Consider the following 19,875-nt stretch of genomic DNA (forward strand, 5'->3'; position numbering starts at 1 on the left):
AACATGGTTTTGCTTCTGTGTTAATAAGCTGAGCCAGTGTGCACTCTGATAGATGTCAGGGAGATCAAGGTCCTCCACAAAAGGACCTTTGAACAGTTTCCTCTGTCTTCAAGAGCTCCTTCAGACGACCTGACTGGGTAGAGAGGAGAGAAATTGCAGGCTTGCTTCATTTCCCACATTTTTCTCATAGTAGAGCTGAAATAAACTATCTGCATTTTGAGGCCCTTAATTATTAAAACTCCTTTGTACCCTTCTCTGTGTTCTCTCATGACTTTCCTTTCTTTGCCCCAAAATTTCCTTTCCACTTTAAAATCACTTTGACAACTGGAATCTGAGCATGGCCCAAAGCTGTTAACGTTCCCAGCAGGTCATGAAGGCCTGTTTGCAGTTACTGGGTATACTTTCTGCATGCTCTTTTACTTTAAACAGAATATATGCAAGCATTGTAATATTTCTGTCTTTGAAACACAAGAGAACTTTTTGCTTTCTGTGAGATCTTAATCATAAATTGGTTTCTTGGACAGGAATATTCTCTTGGCATTAAGCAACAGTGAAGAGCTTTGCTTTCACTTCAGGCTGCTTTAGAATATTTCAAAGGCTACAGGAAATATTCTTTCTAAGATTTATGCTCTATCTTAATTGTGCTGCAGTATTTCCAAAACAATATTGAAGGATGTTCTTTTGTGGATAGCTAGGAACAAAAATATCTTGTTTAATTTTTGAGCTATGTATACTTTCTTGGCAAAGATTAATTTGCTAGATGGATAGAAGACAGCTTTTTTGCTCCAAGGAAGGTTTTTACTCTAGCAGATTGAATTTTGTTACCAGTGCAAGCTTTTTAGAGATTGGGTTCAATTATAAGAAATAAAACCAGGAGAACTGATATTCCTCTGGTTATTTCCCAGAGACTGTTGGTGTGACAGGCTTTTTGTAACTCTTTGTCATGCAAGGTATCCTAATGTTTGTCCTATATTTCTCATTTTTGGAAAGGAAACCAATCCCAGCGTCTAATACAACTCAGCCTGGAAAAGGTGAGGAGCAAAGAAGAAAGATTTTTGGCAACCCTATCTTCTCCTGTCTTGTATGATGTTTTTTCTTCTCTTTTTGTCTACTGCAACACTAGCTATAAGAATAGAAACATAAGACTCTTTCTAGAAGCCTGATGAAAAGATACGAATCATCCAAAAGAACGCTTCCATCAGACCTAATGTTAACTTTTGTGCAGAAATGTGGCAAGAAGGGGGACTGGCAAGCCAGGAGAAGGGAGATCTCTTATGATGTTGGGCTTGGAGAGTTGGAATTAACTGGCATTTGTATGCTTCAAGAAGATGGGAATTCGTTACTGCATAGAAGTATTTTATGACAATTCATTCTACTTTCAGAATAGTTTTCAAGATGCAGGGCTTTTTTTGTCACAACATTGTGGCAACTGTGAAACATGGTTTTACTTGGTTTTTTGGTGTTTGCTTTTAAGAATGCAATAGTATCTAGATTTATCCAAATGGATACTTTCTTTTCTCTTTGTTGCTGACACTGAATGTGGCAGTTGATTTTGATTTAATTGATGGTGTAATTCATCTAATAGCAGTCATGCAGTATTTCCTGTGATCTTAGATTTTGTTTAACTTTCCTACTGTCATTTCAAATATCAGCATTATTATTATTAAATTCTGAGATCTTTTGGAGAGATTGTATGTTGAGCTGAAGTGCAAGTTTACTTAAGAATGAAGATAACAAATTACATACTATGAATGTATTTGTTGCATTGAATTCCATCACTTCATAGTATTTGTGCACCAGTTACACTCAGCAAATTAAACTGAGGTGAAACTCCTCTGGTCATGGTCAATGCATCCTGGCCAGATGTGTACAGCTAACATCCACTCAGTGACAGTCATTCTTGTCTCCACATGTATATGAATGCATCTTCTTGTCATTAAGATGACTCTTATTCCAAAAGAAGTTGGCTCCTTTGCCACAGCCATGTTTCTCCCTCCCCCAAAATGTGCAAAATGACACATTTCTCTCACCACTTTTGTGTTAACCACAGACCCTCACTCACATACCCTCACTCATGCACTTCTGTGTGGCATGCAAAAGGGCGTTTTTACAAATCAGTGGATCCTCTTAAATGCACCTTTTTGAAATAAGCTTCACCTTAATATTTGCACAGCACTTTCTACAGAGCTGATACTGACGTACCCATGAGTACAGCTGGGACCACGGTGGCAAGCTTGTACTTGCTTTCGGTTCTCCTGTATTGAATTTGGTTGCAAACCAGCTGTTTTTCTTCCTTTAAAACTGGGCTGTAGGTGCTTTACACACATCTACTGTGAACTTCTGGCAGTCTCTGAAACTCTAATGCTGATGGGCTGTGTCTGTCACATGTGCAGAAGCAGAGTACAAAGAAACATGTAATATGTAATAAAAAATACCTATTTCTAAATGTATTGAACATCTAACATGCAACATTTCTGACTTAAAATGAATCTTATAAAGCAGAATTGATAGCTTGTTTGTGTGCTTGTGAAATGCATAGTTAAAGAAGACTCATTTTCCTTCCTCTTGTCTCCTTTTGGTTCTGATAAGAGAAAAAGCCCATATTTAAAACAAAGTGTGGTGGTTATAAATGAAATGTGGGCTTATGCTGACAAACACACTTAAAAATTGTCAAATTATGTTTACACTTATTTAACTGCAAATTTCTGTCTATAGAAGAATTTAAATGTTTTCAGTCAAGATCTGGTTTTCCAGCCCAGACGAGTTGGAAACACTGTCCTCTCCAAAACAAATATCTTTTTTCTAAATTTGACCTACCTTTAAGAATTTCCAAATAAGCAGCTATTTGTCCTGTTTCTGGTTTCAATCAAAACCAAACCCAACACATTTATATTTCATAATGCTGTAAGTGAAGTTACTAAATTTTCTTTGTCTGTATGAAGTTGAATACAACATACTAATCTTAAGTTGCAAGGATACAAGCCAGAAACAGAGAACCCAGAAACTGTTGCTGCACATGTAAATCAAAATTGGCAAGGTCTAGAGTTCTAGCATATGGATTTGCTCCAAAACTTTTAATACTGCAAAACAGACTTCTTAGCTAGGAATCCCAAAGATGCTCAAAGAATTAAACATTTAGAGAAAGGAAAGACTGTACAAATATTTACTTACGGTTATTATTATTGTGGTACTTTCAGATCCAGGCCTCCAAACACTTAATAGACATACTTAACTTTAGTGGGAGTACTTCCACTGAGTTAGTAGAAATATTCATTGGCTTAAAGTTAGACACAAATGTGTTTGCAGGACTGGAACTTTATATGATTGGTATTAAATTCACCTTCTAACTGTAGCTTTAAAGTTCATTTCATAATGGGTCTCACAGGGAAGAAGCTTAGAAATAATATATGGTCCTGGAAAAATATTTTGAGTTCATAAATAATATGATAGCGGATATTTTCAAACTTTGGAATAACTTTTCCATTGAGGCAGGTTTAAAGACTGTTTAAAAGAAATATGAAGCTTGACTTAAACATTGGAATATATTGCCAGAGGGAAGAGAGTATACATTTTCATTTTTATGAATTAGGTTTTGCTGAATTATCTTATTTACTGCCATCCTATTTGCATTTGCAAAGGGCTTATTTTGCAAAACACAAGAAGAGAAAGGACAATTCATGCCTAAGGTGTATTTTTATCTTCTGTGAAAATTTCTCATGTATTTCTTGAATCATAGAATCATAGAATAGTTAGGGTTGGAAAGGACCTAAAGATCATCAAGTTCCAACCCCCCTGCCATGGGCAGGGACACCTCACACTAAACCATCTCACCCAAGGCCTCGTCCAATCTGATCTTGAACACTGCCAGGGATGGAGCATTCACAACCTCCCTGGCCAACCTATTCCAGTACCTCACCACCCTAACAGGAAAGAAGTTCCTCCTTATATCCAATCTAAACTTCCCCTGTTTAAGTTTTAACCCGTTATCCCTTGTCCTATCACTACAGTCCCTAATGAAGAGTCTGAGATTTAGGTGTGCTCACATGCTATATAAATGATAGAATTCAGTATGACAGGGTCCAAGTTACTTACTCTTGCTTTTTGCCCTTTGTATTGTTAGTAACAATGAGGTAAAGTCTGTAAAACACCATCAGGTCACAAGTGCCAGCTGCCCAGGTAGAAATAACTGAATGTAAGTGCAGAGTAGTAGTACATAGGGCTCAGCATGCCTCTGTACTGAAACGAAACACCACTCATAAAACTGTAGTGAATGGAAAAGGGTAAGGGGGGCCATAATCCTCTCACTGTGCTGTATGTGAAAGCAGGATTTGATCTGGAGCTTGCAATGCGGTGCTGAAAGCTGAAGGAGGTGCCTGAGAAAGAGAAAAACCACAGGAAAATGACAGCAAAGCCCTCTTTTATAGGACAGAGAATTATAGGTCAGCTGAGAGGGATAGTGGAGCACTGAGCTATAGAAGCATTTGGGAAGACAGGATGTGGTACTAACAGTAAGTCATCTTTTTGGGTAAGGTTAGGTGTTGTTTTTCAGATGATTAGCAATTTTAGGCCACAGTTAAATTTAAACTTTCATGACTTTTCTATGAGTCCAAGTGGAATGTCTTTGCATAGTTCAGCTCCACACATTACTAACAAACTTGACAGCTTACACCCAGGATATATTTTTTGTCTGCTTGAGAAGGTACTTGTGGAAAAGCCATAAAATGTAAGAAGGAAGAAAAATGTTAGAATTTTATAAAAGCTATTATAGAAATGATGATAATTAAAAAAAAAAAAAAAGACCAAAGGATATCTTCTCCATAGGCTTCATTAAATAATTCTGGGAATATTGCATAAAACATGATCTTTTTCCATTATAACCTCTGAGACGGCACCATAAGGACCACTGGCATATGCAATCTAGTCAAAACATTAGAACCCTTTTAATGTGGTCACTACCTTACGTTTAGAAGATAAGGTTTTCTAATGTAAGATTTAGAACAAACAAAAATGACAGATGGTGTAAACAGACTAAAATTTCTGCATTTGTCTAGAGTAGGACTGCCTGAGCAATATAGAGGGGCAACCATAAAACTTTTCCTCTAGGACCTCTTTCCAAGTATAAGAAGCACTCTGAGGTCAGAAGAAATAAGTTCAAAGGGGGTTAAATGCCATGCAATGCTTAGGAAATTACAGACAGTGTTGTCTAAATTAAACCAAACACTTCTCCGTTCTCTGGGGTGTCACTAAAAGGTGCAAAGATTGTTTAATGCTACCTTCCTTGCCAAGACACGAAATGCTGTACAGCTAGTTTCCTAGGCTGTGAGAGTATTTCTTGGCCACATGTCTGACAAACACAAGAACTGGACTCTGCACTGACACAGATCTACTGGACGTGCTTCTATTATCCTTCAAGCCACTTCACTGAAGTGACACAAGCTTCCTCAAAAATCTGTTCCAAATCCAGCCACTTGGTTGATCAAACCTCTGCATGATGCATTCAGGATCTTTCCTCCTAGGAGAGAATGAGTAATGGTATGACGAGGATTTGGGAAACTGAAGTCTAAACACAGTTTCTTCTTTAGTAAATATGTTCTTTTGGTTTTTTTTTTGAGTAATTCTGTGACTCCCATAACAGAGTTTATGAGATTTATAGGCTTTCATCTAATAGAGATATTTACATTTCTGAATTCATAGCAACTTTGTAGTTTTCACTAGTTGATAAATTATTACTGGAAGGTACTTATTTCACCTTCTTGAGGTGGTATACAATTAAAGAACTGTCATTTTATATCTTTGTCATTTATATCTTTAATATTTTGCCTATATTTGCCTATATTAATGATTTGATCCAGATTTGCATATTTTGTAATGTCACTGATTAACTGTCATTCAATGCCAGTGAAATCTGTGAAGTTCCATAATTGATAAAGTCATCCCAACACTGCTTTATTTGAATGCATTTTCTGTAGCAAAATGTCCTGATTTAGGGAGCAGGTATATTTTTTGGCTATGGCTATATTAGCAACCAGTGCAATAGAGTTGGATCTGCAGAATGAAACACCGTGCAGAGGATTCAAACTTAACATCCCATGGACTGAATGCTGATTAGAAATTCAAATGCATTAGATGTGCTCTTAGATAATCTCCCATCTAAGCTTCACCTGGAAGGATGTCATTTTGCATATTCCATAGCTTTCCCTTGATGCAAACACAAGTGGGAGCTATGAAGAGATCCATTTCACAAGTGCACTCCAGATTGGCACTGAAGTGCCAAAGAAGATAAAGTTCAGAGATGCAGGGTTAGCCACTCAGACCTTACTTTGGAACACTGTGTATGAGGCCTGAGAAAGGTCTGTGTGAGCTAATTCTAGTGGAAATACACTTGGGGTCCAAACAACACTGTGGGGTTCCGCAGCTCGTTAACCCACCATTCTCATTAGTGCTTATTCTTCAACTAGTTTTTTCAGTCTTCTCTCAACAATCTGTTCTGCCATGGGATCCAGGCTGACATGCCCTTAAGCAACTGCCAGAATAACAGTTTTATTTAACATGCAGGTGGAAGAATCAGGTTCTAAGGGAAACATCACTGAGTTTTACAGAGTGCATGTTCCAGTCATCAGCTGAACCCAGATTTGACTTCAACTCTTACCTTGGAAAACAAACCCATCTTTCTTTTTAATACAAACACTCGTAAATTGTGTCTAATCATACTAATGAAGAATACATTTACTGTAGTCTTGTAATTTTTTACTTTCCAGGTACCACAAGATTTACAAGAGATGATGTTATGGGCCACACTTATCAAATAAATTAGTAGCTGAGTAACAAATTATTCTTGTCTCACTAAAGCTTGAGATACCAGAATACTTGGGTATTAGTTTCCTTTGCTTATATTTGTTTCAAGAACTTTGAAAAGTTAACATGTTAAACACTATGCAAAAGTAAAGCTTGCAGGAAGAGGTAATATTTTTTATTAGATCAACAACTAATTGCTTCACATTAGATCAAACAGAAAAAAGGGATAAGATTTGGGATCAGACTTTCTTCTCCAGGTCATTACAATCATTGGTTTGAGCCCTATATTCTGTTTTCCATGGCATTATAAAAGCTTTACAGAAGCAGATGTGCTGCAGATTTCATGGGTGAAACTCTTAGTAATGGGTACTTACTTTGAGTAACATAGCGATGTTACTTAATAATAATACACATAATTGAGCAATATAGATGCTGCTCAGTGACCTTATTTTCAGCAAAAGACAAATATTGATGATTCTGCTGAGGTTTTCATGATCTATGACTGTGCAGAGCACAGATTTAGGTGCTCAATTCCATCAAAGAACCCAGAAACAAAGCCATCATTTTTGAACTATGAATTAAAATAAATGGAGATATATTAATCCTTTGAAAAACAGATTAGTTTCAGGTATCTCACCATGCAACTGTACAAAGAACCTGTCTCATAAGCTAAGATATTGGGGAAAAATAATCTGAAATATACTGAATTCAACAGAAGGAAACAATACTAGTAATGGAAAAGGACTGTTTGTAGAGAAACAGTAACACTGAGAGATCTTCTGTAATAAAGAAGAGACATTTCTCTGTGTCACCAGAAACTTGATATAATTACTTAAACAGAATAGACAGTGTAAAGGGAGAATAAAGAAAGAGAAAAGTGGGTAGAGTCTGGTGAAGACTTCATGAGATATCTTTATGAAGAAGATCTGCTGATCCATCATCAACTGAAGAAAGGATATAAACAGCCTAAATAAATGAAAGACTAGAAAATTCTAGGGCTAAACTGTCTTCACTGTATTCATATGAGTAGCCTTTTGAAATCAACAAAACAAATACTATGAGCAAGCCAGACACAGTTCAACCTTCAAGAAGTATTTGTATGTGCATCTTTGATTTCCTCAGGCAGTGTGCTTCACCGAGTCACTGGGCTGGGACTCAGAAATGCTACTGATAGTATTTCCAGTTCCCTGGCGCAGAATCTTGAACATGCTCATTTCCTTGCACACTTCCATCCCTTTTCTTTCTTATTTATTTAGTTTGGAAACCCTTTGAGGGAGAAACTTATTCTTGCTGTGCAAAAACACTTAGCCAAGGATGCATTTTTGAAGGGAATGTCTAGGTGCAGTTTTAACGCATCAAAACACATTGAATACAACCATTTAAAATACATATTCACAGTACAGGCTACTTGCCTTCACATCATCAGTTAGGTCTAAATTCCGTTCCTGCTGCTTTAGGTTTGTTTGGGTTTTTTGTTAGTTCGTTTGTTTTTTTTTAATTTTAATCATGAAAACACACCTTGAGAAGGGTTATGCGCATCCAAGAGGGGGATCTTTGGATTAGCTGGATTTGAGTAAAACACAGTAACTGCTGTACTTAGGCACAGCTGTAGCTTTCCACTATAATTTTGTCTTGTATTCTGTTATCAGCTTACTGTTATATTGAAAGAGCAGGTTGGTAATAGTGCACTGTAGATAATTAGGCAAAAAGCAAACTTGCCCAGGTCATTTATGAAGTTTAAGATTCTATTATGAATGTCCCTCAAATATTCTGTTAATATAACTCATTTTTTTTTAACCAGAATTACCACATGGCCTTGGATAGCTGGGGTTAGCAGTAAGCAGCATAAAATACTGAATCTTGAAGAAAAAGGTTGCTTCATCAGCCAAATGCACAAAGCAGGAATTCCCAAAGAGGCTCAACGATGTATGAAATAATGGGGGATTAATTTTTCCTAACAGCAAGCTGACATATGTGTAGAGCAGCATATGTACTCAAAACACTATGAAAGGGAAGAATTTCTTCAAAAGTCTACATTTTGTTCTTAAAACACCATTTCTTGCATAAAATCTTTTTGCAGCTCTTCTGTCAAACAAGTTCATGAAGCATAATGAAATTTACTTTTATAGTGTAATGTGCTGATGACAGCCACCTAATCAAATGGTGAGTGTTTGAAGACGGCTTTTATTAAATGTCTTATGCCACATTGGGATGACATTATTTGGGCAATGACACGAAATTAGAAAAGTCAAGGTATTCTAGTTATATTTACAGTTTCAGTGGGTTTCTCTGGAAGTTGCTTAAGTATCAAATGTAGTGAGCCACCTTCTCTTACTTGGAGTCATGGTGGGATTCACACCTTACCAAAACCTCATTTGATTTCAGGTCCATTTTCTTCTTCTCGACCTCTGAGTGACCCCATCTGCTCACACTACCTTATCTTTCCTGCATGAACTTTCCTCTGACCCAGCTATCTCCATCCAATACAAAATATGAGCTTCTCTCTGCACCTTGCCTTCTAGCATTTCTCAGTTCCACTTACACAAAACATTTCCTAAACTGAACTGCTGGAGAGGGATTCTTCATGCCATGTAAGAAGGCTGGAAGGGCATCAAAGGGCCCTGAAGTATTGTATCTGGTGAGGGATCTATTCCAGCACTTAATCATCTTACATACCCTTGTGTCTGACCTGAGTTCCCCACACTGAAGTTTAAGCACATTGTATTTTTTCTCAGTTTCCAACAAACACAAAGAACAATTTGTTTCTATCCTTTCCATGGCAGTCTCTACATACTTAAAGACTGCTCTCCCATCTCTCCTCAATTCTCTCTTCCCTGGACTAAACAAACCTTATCCTTACAATCTCAGATTTTTAAGACTTTTGATCATCTTTGCTGCTTCCCTCTGGCTCATCAATTTCTTAAAATGGGCTGCCCAAGCCTACGGCATAAGGCTCCAGACGAGGTCTTGCCAGAGCTAACTGGAAGAGTTACAATGCATACATTTTAGGTGTCTTACACATTTTTATGCATCTCTCATTATATTCAGTTTGTGATCTACTGAATCTCCTAACTGTTTTGCCCAGAAAGGCCATCTAGCTGTTTGTTCTCCCTCTTTCAATCATGCAAATCAGTATTTCAAAGCATACTACTTGTCCTTATTGTACCTAAAGCATACTTGTCCTTATTGAAACATTACATATTCATGTACTATTTCAGTAATAAAGAAAATTAGGTTTTTTTCAGCATCTAAATCACTTGTAAAAATGGTGAAATTATTGATTTAAGAAAAGACCTTTCTAAACACACTTAATGCAACTTCTATTTTGACAGAACAACATTAATAACTATCCTTTGAATATGATTTTCTAACCAGAGTTCTATTCACCAGGTTATTAGATTTCCTTTACTATATATCCCCAAGTTGCTTATATCATCTACGACCAAATTAAGATAGGCCATTTACTACTTCTCCTGTATCCACATGGCCAATTACTATGTCACAGAAGAAAATAAGGTTAGTGCTACATCACTTGTTCTTTATAAGCTCATCCTGCTAATTACTTATTATCCTACAACCTTCTAGTGATTACAGTGTTTAAATACCTGTTTTGATATATTTCAAAGAACAGAAGTTCACTCAATCCATCTCTTTATAATAGAGGGACATTATGTTTCTTTTTCTATGAAAACAGGGGGAACGGCATATGTTTGAAGAATCCCCTTGACTCCCCTTGGTAGAAGCCATGATAAGAACAATACCAGAGGCCATGGCAGAAGGGCACAGATGGGCCTGGGTGATTATACTGAAGACTCTTCAGATGACACTGCTACATGTTCAAGACATATAAAAAATGTATCATACAAAAACCACTTCACTTGTGGCCTGCCCAGCCAAGGCTGAACAAACATGACAAAGCTGACCTCCCCTGTCACTTACTATCCTTTTCTTTATAGTGTTAACCCCAGTAATGGGCTTGTTAAGTGATACTTTACAGTTTGAGTGCCTTTCTTAATGGGATCTTAATGAACTGGCTTCTCCTAGTCAAAACACCATGCACTCAGACAAGTGTAAATCATTTTTCCCTGTACAGATGCTCAGTGTCTCTTGTCATACTGAGTTTCATAACTCCTCATGCTGCATGATTCCCCCTTTTCATCACTACAAAACACAGGTGCTATGTGCTTATCACTTTATTCATTTTTCCTCATCATTCTGATAACATCAATTTCATTCTTCATGCTACCCAGCAGCTCCCCCCTGCCCCACCACATGATACTGTGTCAATGATAAACCGAAAAGCAGCAGCAGTGAATCACCCCATGCAGCTGCGTTCACACCTCTCTAAAAAGCAGTTTAGGGAGTGGCTGTGAGCAGGCACCAACCTGCCTGTCTTTTAGTGATGTGGGCGACTTGTGGACACCTGCAGCCAGGCAGCCTGCCTGGATATGCCAGTGTTGCGTTAACTCACTTTGGGTGCTCAGGCACACAAGAGCTTTCATGCTCCATTAAGCACTGCCCAATCATATCTGGGCCCATGTTTTCAGGTTCATTGTCTGCACACACAATGAATTTGGTCTTGAAGACAGCCTCAGAGCTCTGCCACACAGACAGTGTGGATAGGTCTAATGATTTCCTTGTGGCATTTGAGCATGTTGTTGTAATTCATTTGGAAGTATGCAAGGATTCAGACCAGATTCCTTATGCATGCAAGGATTCAGATCCAGTTCACCCCGCATTATTGGTGTGAAGGACTGAGTAACCACAGAAACAAAAAGCCATGGATATAAATTAAAATATATACTAGCTTTATATATTGTGGCTTCATAAAAAATATCACTAATGATTGCACTATTTTTTGTTCTACCTAAATAGTTTTCTGCTTGAACATTTTGCAAATAAGAATCCTTCTTTTGATGTAAGAATATGCTGGATTGCTGAAGATTTTTTTAATAGGGAGATAGAGACCAGCTGTTGATTCTTGAACAGGATGCATATATTAAACACCTGGATCTTCATCTTCATAGACAGCACTGCAGTAAGAATGAGTTATGCAGGGATGAAGTCAGAAGGGTAATAACATTAGGTGTGATAAAGCAGAAGACAATAAACAAAATCCTCATAATAACATTAAAACCATGTCATAAATGGCAACAAAAGAAAAAAGTCATGAGGAACGTATTACCTATTTAATAAGTCCTTGGCCATATTAAAAAATTGAATGACTAGTAGAACTTAATTACTTACCCAGCAGTCTCAGTGTGAAAGTAAAGGATCTTTTAGACTTGCCTATGCAACCAGAGAGAACTTGTGTAGAAATAGGATGTAGAGATTTAACATTAAAGATGCCATGTTTTACTTTTCCCCAGATGTAACACAAATTGCTCTGCCAAATATTTTCTAATGAGCATGTCAGAATTCACCTCTTACTGTTGTTTTGTGGCTACAGAGAGATGCTCATCTCAACGCATGTATAACCCACGGAGTGTATAGTGAAGCAGACTTAGGCTCTTAACTACTGTTCCTCATTCATCCCTTCACAAATCCCCAGAGAAAATGGAATGTTCTCTGCCTTGAGTCACAGTTTTTCCTTCTCAGTTTTGCAACATATCGCAGGGGATTTTCCAGTTCTTTTGGGATGTCTTGTCTTTGGCTCCAGGCTTTCCTAATCGAAGACTTCAGTAGTCTCCAGTAAGGGGCATAAAATTTCAAATACATGAGAACTGTATTACTATGCCTAAGCTCTTTGCTACATCTATGTGCATATATAATGTGTTCCCACTGGACTTACATTTTTGTGTTGACATAAGAAAGAAATCAGGCAACTGCATGTCTTCATTTGCAATCTTTGAACTGCTCAGCTTTGTGCCTGCATTGATACTGTGTCCAAAAATGCAGATAATGATTTGATTGCTGGCAAAATAAGGGGTCCTTTTTGAGTCCCCAGAACTCCAGATTACGAGTTATGCTTACTTGCATAAGGGCTGCAGGGCCAGATTTATTCTGTACCTGAATTAGCCTGTTGCCAAAATAACCCAACTTACTATAAGATGTATTATTTCCTCAGAGTAGGGGAGAGGGGAAATTAAAGTCAATGGGAAGCTTGTTTGTAGACTAGTCTAACATGAGCCATTAAATGAGAGAAACAGACACACATAACCTTATCTCAACCATTCAATCAATATGTAATTGCACTCATAATTAGAGCCTGTGAATGAGTAAGGTTCCTTCAGCCACTCCTCATGGGTTTGGGAAATAGCAAGATTGTGTTTTTTCCAGAAACCTATGCCAACATCTGTTTTAGAAAAGTAATTTTTAATTTTTTATCCTTTTAATCACTTTTGTTGAGCTCAAGCAACCTGAAGGAACAACAAGCTTAACTAAGCATTCAAAGCTAAAACCAAATGAGTGCAGGGATTCTTCAGTGGCTTCCCCAGCTCTGTTTCAGATATGCTGCAGAATGGCTCTCAAACATCTCTTTCCCTTCCCAGGCTTCTCAGAAGACCCCCCAGGGCAGCGTCTATCAAATTCTGGGAAGAGAGGTAATACAGATAGCAAAGAAGAGAAAAAAGGCAGGAGAAAAAGAGCAATGAAATGAGATCCATGAAGGAAAGGTCAAGCAAAGACTATATAGTCAGGGATTGTTTTCAGCAGCTGCACTGAAGTATTGGGATTAAATACTACAAAATCATGGACGTATCTTTTACCTTCTCACTAAGCCCCTGAGATAGCAATTGCCAGAGGTAACAGTCCACTTCCCCAGCCTTTAGTATCTCCACAGTAAGTTGTTGACCTGTATTCCTGATGGTTCTTTAAAAGGAAAAGGTATCCTTTAGGGAGAGATGAATGTAAAATTTCTCAGGTAGCAGTCGTTTTCCAAAAAATAATTGCACTACAGCATTGCTGCAGAACATAGATCAATATGAGAGCAGACTGATTGCAAGCACATCTACTCACAATTCATGGAATCATAGAATGATAGAATAGTTAGGGTTGGAAAGGACCTTAAGATCATCTAGTTCAAACCCTCCTGCCATTGGCAGGGACACCTCACACTAAACCATGTCACCCAAGGCCTCCTCCAACCTGGCCTTGAACACCACTAGGGATGGAGCATTCACAACTTCCTTGGGCAAGCCATTCCAGTGCCTCACCACCCACACAGTAAGGAACTTCCGCCTTATATCCAATCTAAACTTCCCCTGTTTAGGTTTGAACCCATTACCCCTTGCCCCATCACTACAGTCCCTAATGAAGAGTCTCTCCCCAGCATCCCTATAGCCACCCTTCAGATAGGGAATGAAGGAAGCACTATTTCCAAGCTGTTAATTCATTGCCTATGAGCAATTGCAACCCCTATTTGCCTGTCAGACTTCCACATGAATAAAGCATGATTGGGAGACACTCCTGATCCCCTTGCTTCTCTCTCTGTGAAGTATGAGAGCCCTGTTCTTGGATGCTAATACTGTTTTTCCAGACAGCCAGTCCACAAGCAGGGGTTCAGAAGTCAGAGAAGACTTTAGCAGGGGCACAAAATGGTTTAAGACATCAAGAGCAGCCAGCCATTTACTGGAAAAAGGAAAAAACAATGTTGAGGTAAGAAATGCAGAAAGAGAAAAAAGGAAAGAGGAAGAAAAAAGTAAGTCAGTCACAAATTTTCACATGACTAAAGCAAATAGCTGGAAGTCCAAGGTCCTAGGATCTATTGAGAGCTTTGCTGAAGACTGACCTAGGCTCTCTCCCTTTGTATCTGTGCAAGTTTCAGGGTATAATTCCCGTTATATCACTTACCTGTATTTCAGGCATGCCAGAGGGATTTAAATAGTTGGAAGGAAAATATCTGATGTGTGCTAAATTTTATCATTATTAGAGGAGATTAGACGCTGCAGATAAAACTCATCTTTCTCCTTCAGACTGTACCCCTGTAAGTGCTCTGCAGTTGTGTCAACCTTACCCAAAGACTAGCTTCGTGGCCCATCATTTTAACTGATCTGTAGCAGCTTTATGGTTAAGGCACTCCACAGCTATTTCTTATCTCTCTGCCACTAACAAAACACAAATTTCACTTTGTCTTAGCTCCTGATTTATAGAATTAAAATGTTCCTAAGGCTCATTATGAAGGTCAGCCCATTTATGATGTGTTCACACAGTACATGTAGTGCTGTATGTAGGGGAAAAAAAAACAACCCAAACATTCTGACCTAAACAATGTGTTTGTGAGGCTGAAAAAATAGATCATCAATCTCCTACTCCTGTCCAGCACCTACATTCCCTGTTACTGACACAGATGATATCTCTGTCTAAAATTTCATGAGAGTGCATTAGAAAAAACCTGAACAAGACTAACACATACCAGAGACTGAAGTAATATGCACAGTTATCTTGATGGAAAAGAAAAAATAAACACAATTATCTGAATAAAGCCAGAACTTGCAATACTTAGATAGGAAACATACCAATTTTGATTTGAATGATTTACCAATTCAGTGCTCGTATATCTACTTAAGCTGTCAAAACATTACATGCTACGGAATATATTATATATGTTAGATGGGTCAGATCTAGGCCACTTCCTTCCCACATACAAAATTGGAGGTGGTTAAGTAGGGCACAGATTTTAAGCTTGTTCATGGCCTCCCATAATCCTACTCTCAACAAGTCCTGTAGTAGGAGCCAAAAGGCAACAGAAGAAATAAGAATGAATAATTTATATTTTTTGTTATTATTGCCTATCAGCCTGATGTTCTCAATGCTTCCCTCTGACAGAAGTCCTTAAACAGCCAGGCATGATACGGAGCAGATGACTTAATTATCTGACCACATATCAGGCTCTCCAGAAGTTGCCTGGGATTCTCATGCACTTACAACATGTTGCTGCAGTCTTTACCACTGTCACCCCAGACACCAGAAGTATTAGGTTGACTTGATCTACTGCTCTCTAATCTGCAGACCAGCTGGCTTTTGTACATGAGGTTGTGGAAAAGGGAGGAAATAGGATTCTGTGAAACAGAGGCAAATTACATCTCAGTAGGGCTCAGTGTTGAAAATAAGAATATAAGAAATACTCTACTGTGCTGGACCAGTATTCTGCCTCCACCAGTGGCCAGGAGATGCTATTCAGGGAGGGCATGCACTTTTGGCTGCTATCTCCTTACTACTTCTCTCATGTGTGCAGCTACTGATTAAGGAATTCCTGTTTATTTTCTTTAATACAGTATTGGACTGGTATTCCAGGAGTTTCTAATTCCTTTTAACCTCTGCTGAAACTATCTGCCTCCAAAATCCACAGCGACAAATTTCTGAACTTGACTGCCTGCTGTGTGAAATGATATTTATCTTCACCTGTGACACCTAGTTTTATTAGTGAAGGACTTGGTGAGTTAGCTCTGCATTCACTTCATTGAGTGCCTTTGCATTTCTAACAGAACATTCTCCATTCAGAACTGAAGATTTAGGCCTTTAAGTCTCTCCTTTTAATTCAGTTGCTTTGACATCCTTAATCACTTCATTTGCCTTCCCCTGCACCTTTTCTAACTCCACTATGACTCCTGGTGATGCGAGGATCAAACTGCACACAGTGCCCAAGATGTGATTATAAGATTTTGTATTGCAGCAGAACGATGTTGTCTGTTATCTTCTCAGGGCCCTTTCTGAGGAAGTTTGACTTTTTTTTTCTTTTTGACTTTTGACTTCTACTGTATCTTAACCTGATGACTTCAGAGAAATGCTGCTGCTGATTGCTCTCCGCTCTGAGGTGTAACTGTCAATTTCAAGCTCAGCACACATAAGCACAGTTTAGACTAGCTTTCCCTGAGATTAATTACTTCACTTTTTTTACAGTGATGCTAATTTGACACTTTTTTGTTCATTCACTCAGCTTTGTGAGGCCTTTCTGGAAAACAAGGCACATTCCACAACTGTAATTACAGCATGCAACCGTATGAGACCCCTCATGTGACTGGATCACTTCCAGCACACAAAGCACTTTCCAGATACCCAGCAAAGAGGTGACTCAGCACACAGGAGGATCTCCCCTCCAACCTGAAAGAGGCTCTCAGGTTCTGGGAAAGCAGGAAGTTGAAGTACCTGCATGCTTAGTAGGGATTTCCTATTTGCAGCAAAAGTGTTCTTCAGCCATTTGTACAATGACTAAAATATAAAATGCTTGTATTTGAGTGGTTATGATTTAATCGTTCAGATAAAAAAAAAAGTGAAAGAATTTCCTTGCCTGAGCAGCTATGAGGATTTTGCAGCCTAGTGAAGAGCTCCCATACCTTCCCTTCACTGGCTTCTGTGTGCAGTGACAGCTGGTGTATCAGCTCCTCTGACTAGTTTGTTTGTTCAGTCCTTTTGGATCCATCTTTTATGTCAGGCTATTCTTATCTACAGGGATATCAGAAACACCAATTCCCTTGCCATGTCCATGAGGAGCCAGAACACAGGAAGTTAAAGAAAGCATAGTTTATATCCTATCATGGATTTAAATACCATTGTAGTGTAGGATGAGGCAAATTAATTTCAATTGTAATGACAGAGCCAGATTACCTCACTGTTTTCAAAATTTCCCCAATCTGAGACAGATTTAGTAAAGAAAAGTAGCAAATAAAAATCTGCAACTGGCCAGGGAAGACCTAGCCAAGGAATGTCAGAGACAGTAGGCTTACATTACAGTCTGTAAGAATCATGCGAAAGGCTGTCAAAGTAGCGAACGCCCTTTGGACTCTTGAATCTAGGAGCTAAAATGGTAGTACTCAAGTCAGTTGTTTCAATGGGCTATGCTTTATGTGCTGCATAAAACTTGCTTCTCTTTATCCATGCTTTGTTTCCAAACTTGTACTGAAATGAAATGCTTCAGAAACAGACATATTTTTGCAATCAATGTTTCAGTCTTGAATAATGTATGTGAAAGGCAGCTCAATCTTCTAGTGCTCTCCTACAATGTGAAAATTATCGGTTCATCATTTTCATGGTGTTTGTCTTTAATTTAAAAACAAAACAAAGCAAAACACCACCATAAGACTATGCCATAAAAGACAAGCTATCTATTCTGCCTCAGGTGGCCACTCCTTTTCCAGGATGACATAGTCCATACCCTAAATTAGCATTTTCTGGAAAAAATTAGATGTTTCCTCTTAAAGCCTGTCTCTGCATGCCGTGAGTTTTCACTTAAACCTTTCTTAGCAGGACTGCCACCTGCTTCCAGGGCAAGGTCCCTCAAGCAAACAGTGTTTGCCTTTTACAGGACAGCAATAGCCTAATCTTAATTCCTAGTGGTGACATACAGGGAGAGAGCTGAGAGAGCTGGGATTGTTCTGCCTGGGGAAGAGATGGCGCAGGGGGATATTCTAGGTGTGTGTGACTGTATGGTGGTGGGGAGCAAAGACAGAGCAAGGCTTCTCAGTGGTGCCTAGTGAAAGGACAAGAGGACACATACTGAAATATAGGAAATTCCATTTAAACGTAAGAAAAAGCTTTTTCCCCTGTAAGGCTAGTATAACAGTGGAACAGGTTGCCAAGGCAGATCGCGGAGTCTCTATCCTTGAATATAATTGAAAACCCAATGGGACATGGCCCTGAGCAACCTGCTTTAGATGATCCTACTCTGAGCAGGGAGGATTGGATTGAACAATTGCCAGAGGCCGCTTCCAACCTCAACCATTCTATGTGATTCTGTGCAAACATCCACAGGCTTAAAAATATTAAATTCACTGCTCTGCTTTCTTGCAGATTTGCCACAGGATATACGAGGGTTTGAACACAACTCTCCAGCATGTACATTTGGGATAGGATTGGTTTACACCATGCTAGCTCACAAGAAGAAGAGCAATAAACTTGAAAGGCAGATGTACAGTTTATGTTTGGACATCTGGCTCTGTCACATGCTGTAAGGCTGATTCTGCACCAGGAAGTGAAATGCAAAATCCCCCAGAACCAGCATAATAACAATTAAAGACTGCATCTCAGAAAAGAATTTGCATATGTATTTGCCTGCAAATTTTAGTGGAACTTGCCTAAGCACTCTGCTGAATCAGGACTAAAATCCACCAATACTAACAGGCACTTCACCTCTACATGGTGACCTACTTAATTACACTTACACCTTTTAAGAGATTTATTCCTCTTCTGTGATACACATTTTTCCCTGGTGTTTTAGGAAAGCCTATGACAGGCATTATAATGTGTTAAGTGAACTGCTAAAGATTCCAAATAGTCCCAGATAACAAAGAACACTTTTTTTTAATGTATTTTAGAGAAGCAAAGCAAATATATCTGGAAATTTAAAAGCACCAGTTGAAGTGTTTATGGAATTGTTCGTGAGCTGTTCAGTTGCAACAATGCTTAGCTATAATTTAGTGGTCTTTGTGACTTGTTTTCTATGGCAATTCACTATGCTGTGCCACTATGGGTTAAAATGTCATGCTACAAACTGAGATCCACCTTTTGTTGTTTCATATGGCAGCCTGGCTTCTCTGATAGTTCTAAGAATCATTTTCCACAAGTCCAAGTGAGACAAGTTTCAGCCTCATTTGCCCGTCTTGAAGGAACACGGAGGTTTTACGCCAAAAGAAGTCCTTTTCAAGAGACTTCAATTGCCTAACCAAACCCACTAGCTATTCATTTCCAGAAAAAAGAAGTAACCACCATACAAATGTTGCTAATAAACATAGCAGGACTTACTCCTCCCATCAGATAGCACTGAAAACAGTTGTCTTTACAGCATGACCTAGGTTGGATGAGTTCAGCACCTGTTGCAGCAAAATGGGGTATCTGTTAAACATGTCTTTTTTCAAAGCAGGTGTTGAACTTTCTTGACCTTATTCTCATCAGCTGGAGAAATGGACAATTGTTTTTCCTTAACAAAAAGCACATGTATAATCTTGACATACAGTAGTTTCTGTGATTTTGAGACGCCTCAGAGTGAACTCTGAAGTTTGCAGCTTAATAATTCCAATAAAGTGGAAATCGGCCCTGAACTGAACACCTTCTCCAAGCTAACCTTGAACTCTAAAAGGTTTGTGATTGATTTATTTAGTTGATACCTCTTACCAGGACACCAGTTCTTATTCTCTCAATTCAGGT

At 38.5% G+C, this 19,875-nt stretch overlaps 1 long non-coding RNA gene across 1 annotated transcript in view; it reads right to left on the minus strand.

The window, feature by feature from the left end:
- Window positions 1-4,018: 4,018 nt before the first annotated feature.
- The window catches only part of LOC133278670 (uncharacterized), a 38,107-nt gene continuing 22,250 nt past the window's right edge, over window positions 4,019-19,875 (minus strand). Inside the window, exons 2-3 of the long non-coding RNA XR_009746633.1 lie at window positions 5,274-5,512; window positions 4,019-4,373 (exon numbers count right to left, since the gene is read on the minus strand). This is a non-coding gene — a long non-coding RNA (uncharacterized LOC133278670). The remainder of the gene's footprint in view (window positions 4,374-5,273; window positions 5,513-19,875) is intronic.

The sequence above is a fragment of the Pezoporus flaviventris genome, unplaced genomic scaffold (genome assembly GCF_033815535.1).
Source record: "Pezoporus flaviventris isolate CSIRO_AGI_PZ_B2104156 unplaced genomic scaffold, CSIRO_AGI_Pfla_v1 ptg000066l, whole genome shotgun sequence".
NCBI lineage: Eukaryota > Metazoa > Chordata > Aves > Psittaciformes > Psittacidae > Pezoporus > Pezoporus flaviventris.